Source organism: Lissotriton vulgaris, chromosome 7, assembly GCF_964263255.1.
Source record: "Lissotriton vulgaris chromosome 7, aLisVul1.2, whole genome shotgun sequence".
Taxonomy (NCBI): Eukaryota; Metazoa; Chordata; class Amphibia; order Caudata; family Salamandridae; genus Lissotriton; species Lissotriton vulgaris.
The window spans coordinates 655,315,371-655,320,808 of NC_141695.1; the positions used below are offsets into that span (position 1 = coordinate 655,315,371).

The window sequence follows — 5,438 nt, forward strand, 5'->3', positions numbered from 1 at the left end:
ACTGCAAAATCAGCACAATCCCATTCCATCCATGATGTTTAAATTCAAGACAGCCCACAGAAAGACTAGGCCCCATGCACCACTCACTACCCCTGGTCAAGGCCCCAACAACAGGTCAAAAATCGAAAAACACAAAATTTTACAAAAAAAAAAAATTGAAAAACACAGAAAAATCAGCACAATCCCAATTCATCTATGGCCTCCATGATGTTTAAATTCAAGACAACCCACAGAAATACTAGGCCCATGCAAGACTCACTACCCCTGGCATAAATAAAGGTTGAAAAGTAGGGAAAATGGTTGGAGGCCTAACAACAAAGCCTGCATTCAAAATGGCCACTTGCCTGCCAGCACATGGCAAGTGCCTGTAGCTGCACTCAAAATGGCCACCAGCCACATGGCATGTCCCTCCCCATGAACACCCCCAAAAATCGAAAAACACTGCAAAATCAGCACAATCCCATTCCATCCATGATGTTTAAATTCAAGACAGCCCACAGAAAGACTAGGCCCCATGCACCACTCACTACCCCTGGTCAAGGCCCCAACAACAGGTCAAAAATCGAAAAACACAAAATTTTACAAAAAAAAAAAATTGAAAAACACAGAAAAATCAGCACAATCCCAATTCATCTATGGCCTCCATGATGTTTAAATTCAAGACAACCCACAGAAATACTAGGCCCATGCAAGACTCACTACCCCTGGCATAAATAAAGGTTGAAAAGTAGGGAAAATGGTTGGAGGCCTAACAACAAAGCCTGCATTCAAAATGGCCACTTGCCTGCCAGCACATGGCAAGTGCCTGTAGCTGCACTCAAAATGGCCACCAGCCACATGGCATGTCCCTCCCCATGAACACCCCCAAAAATCGAAAAACACTGCAAAATCAGCACAATCCCATTCCATCCATGATGTTTAAATTCAAGACAGCCCACAGAAAGACTAGGCCCCATGCACCACTCACTACCCCTGGTCAAGGCCCCAACAACAGGTCAAAAATCGAAAAACACAAAATTTTACAAAAAAAAAAAATTGAAAAACACAGAAAAATCAGCACAATCCCAATTCATCTATGGCCTCCATGATGTTTAAATTCAAGACAACCCACAGAAATACTAGGCCCATGCAAGACTCACTACCCCTGGCATAAATAAAGGTTGAAAAGTAGGGAAAATGGTTGGAGGCCTAACAACAAAGCCTGCATTCAAAATGGCCACTTGCCTGCCAGCACATGGCAAGTGCCTGTAGCTGCACTCAAAATGGCCACCAGCCACATGGCATGTCCCTCCCCATGAACACCCCCAAAAATCGAAAAACACTGCAAAATCAGCACAATCCCATTCCATCCATGATGTTTAAATTCAAGACAGCCCACAGAAAGACTAGGCCCCATGCACCACTCACTACCCCTGGTCAAGGCCCCAACAACAGGTCAAAAATCGAAAAACACAAAATTTTACAAAAAAAAAAAATCGAAAAACACAGAAAAATCAGCACAATCCCAATTCATCTATGGCCTCCATGATGTTTAAATTCAAGACAACCCACAGAAAGAATCAGTCCACCCACCACTGAGTACCCCTGGGAAAAGGCCCCAAAACAGCCCAAAAATCGAAAATCCCAAAATTTTAGTTGCAGCAACTGTAATGCCCCAAACAAACTTACTTGTAAAATTTCTAATCCAACAGTGATCCAAAGAAAGTCAAAAAGGCCTCAAATCCAAAGATCCAGCAGCATCCACAAAAGGTAATCCTTCCAGGTCCACATCCGAATGAAAAGTGACCAGGAGATGGACAAAGCACTGGGAGGAGCCTGCTGAACAGGAACAGGAAGTTGAAGACTATGGGGCACTTCCTTCCTCCCACCCCCCTGCCCCCCTCCCCAAAATGGACTCCTCGCTAAAAAAGTGCAGGCAAATGTCAAACTAAGGAGTTATTCACATAAAAATCATCATTTCTAGAAGGTTTATGCTGCTTGCTGGTGGATTTCTTGTGCAGAATTGCAAATTTATATTTTCGCGCGCCGCATCTCAAATCTCGCAATTTGCGAAGTACCGCGAGACGTGATCTCGCCGTACTCGCGTTGACAAACTCTCGCTGGCAAGCCGCGATGACGTAATCGCGCTCGCCAATTCCCGCGGGATCACACAGCAAGATCCAAAATGGCGCAGCACTCGCAAACTATCGAAAAAAACAACTCGGCAAACGATGATAAACGCCGCGCGCCGCAAAAATTGTATCACCAACGCCGCGCGCCGCCAAAAAAATCCGCTGCGTGCGAATTTGCGGATTTTGCGGGAAATCCGCAAATCTCGCGGATTGCGGATTTCCCGAAAATCCGCAAAATCCGCGAGCGGAACGGATTTTCCGCCCACGCTTATGTCTCATTGGTCATACCAAACTCCCAATGCTTAGACAGACCAGAACATGAACTTAGAGTACCTCAGGTATCGTGGAACACATGAACACTCTTTCGTTATATAATCATCACAAACCAGAACGAGGAGCAAAAGAGGACACTTGCATGTTTGAAATATTTATTTACTAATGCAAGGTTCTCAAACGCAGTATCTTGTATAATACTAGCAAACATATTATAAGCAACAAAGTTATCAGCATAGTTATCAGTCCATAAAAGGCGAATGGTGACAGCATACTAATATGCTGAAATGAATAGAAATTAACAATGTCTAATTCACACCCTCCCTATTTAGCATAGTATTTTAGATCTATGAAGGTCTCATTTGGGTTTTAGCAGGGCGGGCCCATACCTTAAAATCTCAGTGGCAGCAGGATCACATCACCTTCCACCAGCTCTCTGCATGCGAATCGCATCAAGTGTGTTTTTGTGCGTTCATCACAACAATATAAAACTCGCCTAGAGCCAGATTTTGTCAGCAGCATGTGTGTTATGTCTATAGGGGTGCGAAGATCAGACCTTACAACAACACTGGGTTAAGTTATCGGTGGAACCTTCAGCACTCACTGTGCAGACAGAGTGCAGAACAAAACTGATATCAGAGCAATAACATATTATTTCTCTAGTAAATCACAAAGCTCTTTTGGGTTGAAAGCTAAAACAACAATTATGTGTCGTGTGCAAAAGTGAAGCAAGAATGAAAACGGCGTGCAGACATTTAATAAACTCATGCTAACTTAACACAGTATGTAGAAAAGAAGTAGCTATATGACACCCCCCCAGAGCACTGTCAAAAATCATGTAAAGCCAGAACCTGGAAAGGGTTTAACCTGAAAACAGAGTTCAATAATAATGAGTTAATCTATTCTTCAAACGTATATATGAAGGCCTATAGGGGCCAAGCGTAAATGTTCCAACCATTGAAAATATAAGTCAATAGGTCTGGGACGTATAAAAAAAAAATTTCACACATGAAAAAAGGCACTGTCCAAAAATATAAAAATGCACGTGCCGAAATAAGTAAAAACTCCATGGCATCTCACGATAGAACTGAATATGAAAAATATGCAGCCACAGCCTCCAATATGAAATCACTGTCATCATCCGAAAACAGTTCAGCCATCCAATTAAGTAGTGGGAAGGAACATACGTGTTGCTCTGTCACTGGATCCTCTATTAACATCAGAGGACAACTCGGTGGGTTCTCAAGAAAGCTCCTTGCCAAGAACTCATGCGCTGCTGCGATTACATCCCAACGACCCATTAGTCCATGCATCGCTGCCATGGCCATAATCCTTTCGCCAGAACAAACCAACTCGTGAGCAACTACGGGGCTCATCAGATGAATCCGACGTCAGGAGACACCGTCAAGCAGAGACACAAATCAAGGGCCCAGTGGAAATCGCAGCTCAGGCAATGAAACACAGGCTGGACACATGTGAAATAGGAAAATCGAAACGATAATCCAAACGCCGTGCTTAAAGTCGCAAGCGGCAGGGTGCCATAGTAATCAAGCATCCCGTTGCGCAACAGTGACAGGAGGGCTCTTCTGCTCCTAATGCAGGATGGGCATCCATTTGTAATAAAACAAAATATCACCAAAACGCCTGCAGCTAAAGCCAGCAAGACAGGAAAGCCTCCAAACAAACTTGAAAAAATAGAATGAAAGAAAGCAGGGATGACCCCAAATATTTTTTCATATGAAGTCGCGAGACCGCTGCTAACTAATTTAAAAAAGTGAGCCAGGCCGGAAGTGGAGGAGGCATTAAAGATTTGATGAACCAGCTCGCTGAAATGTAACGGTAAATCAGTATTCAAAAGCGCTTGTACTTCTGTGCGTGTGTTAGCTATGTGAAGGACGAATGTTTCTCGGGCCGAACTCAGGGCCACCTCTTTCTGAGACAAAAGGGCTCTTATTCTAGTCATACCATTGAACTCTGCCTTCAAGGTTACGATGCGCGGCCAGATGGAAACATCTGAATTCCCATGCGTAGGGGGATACATAACGTTTTTGCAGCACACAACACGTTCAGATACAGTTACCACATAAGCGATACCAACAATTAAACCACAACACTCCTCATTATTCAACAGCAAATAACTACCATTTGCCAAAAGTGTAAACGTGGGAACAATCGCGGGTACAGGAGTCCCTTTTAACACACAGGCCAGATTAGGTCATTCCTGGTTACAGGAACCATGCAATTGGATGTGTCTGCATATTAATGAATGGTCAGGGGACTCAGTGCATTCTTCCCCATTAAGATAAACTTCTTTGCCGTCTTTCAGGCACCTATATGTGAAAGGGAGAGACCATGCTTCATGGAGGAAGGCACCACCTAACGGTTCATAACGTCCTATTGCAACATGTCGCATACAACTAGTGAATTTGTACAGGGCGAATGGTAATGTAATTAATCCGTGGATAAGCCACGTTGCATCAGTGGCCTCAGCAACAGAGAATGGTAAAGATTCCAACCTCTCAATGTGTAACATGGAAAAAGATGCATCTCGCATTGAAAGCATGCGCTGTTTCTCAGTCAAATTAAACGGGGCAAAAAGGGAGGAAACGTTCATGTAATTCCAGGGCACACGGCCAGACTTAAGAGTCTGCAGAGTCCATGCAAACTGCATTACAGAACGCAACTGATTTTGGCCATGGTATAAAACAGACACCTCATCATTTGCTAGATCAACCACTGAAGAAACAATGTTATTCAACGTGTATATGCGGGAAGAAAGCATGTTAATACTGTTATCGACAACTGCAAGCACCTTTTCTAAACTTGCTTGATCAATAGCTGTCAGGCGCTTAGCAGCCTCAATCTGAGCTTCCAAATTTCATTGTAACCAGCATAGATCCAACGTTTAGATCTACCGCTTGCCGGGCCTTTTATAAAATCATTAATATCCACCTCATCAGTCAGCTTAGATAGATGTAATTTAACAGCTGCTAATATAGAATGTTGTAACCAATTTTGACATAATTTGCCAACTGAGTATGTTGTAACAGTGTG

General features: G+C 43.4%; 1 pseudogene; it reads right to left on the reverse strand.

The window, feature by feature from the left end:
* Nucleotides 1-3,211: 3,211 nt before the first annotated feature.
* On the reverse strand, nucleotides 3,212-5,055 carry LOC147702202 (uncharacterized; annotated as a pseudogene).
* Between the last annotated feature and the right edge of the window lie 383 nt (nucleotides 5,056-5,438).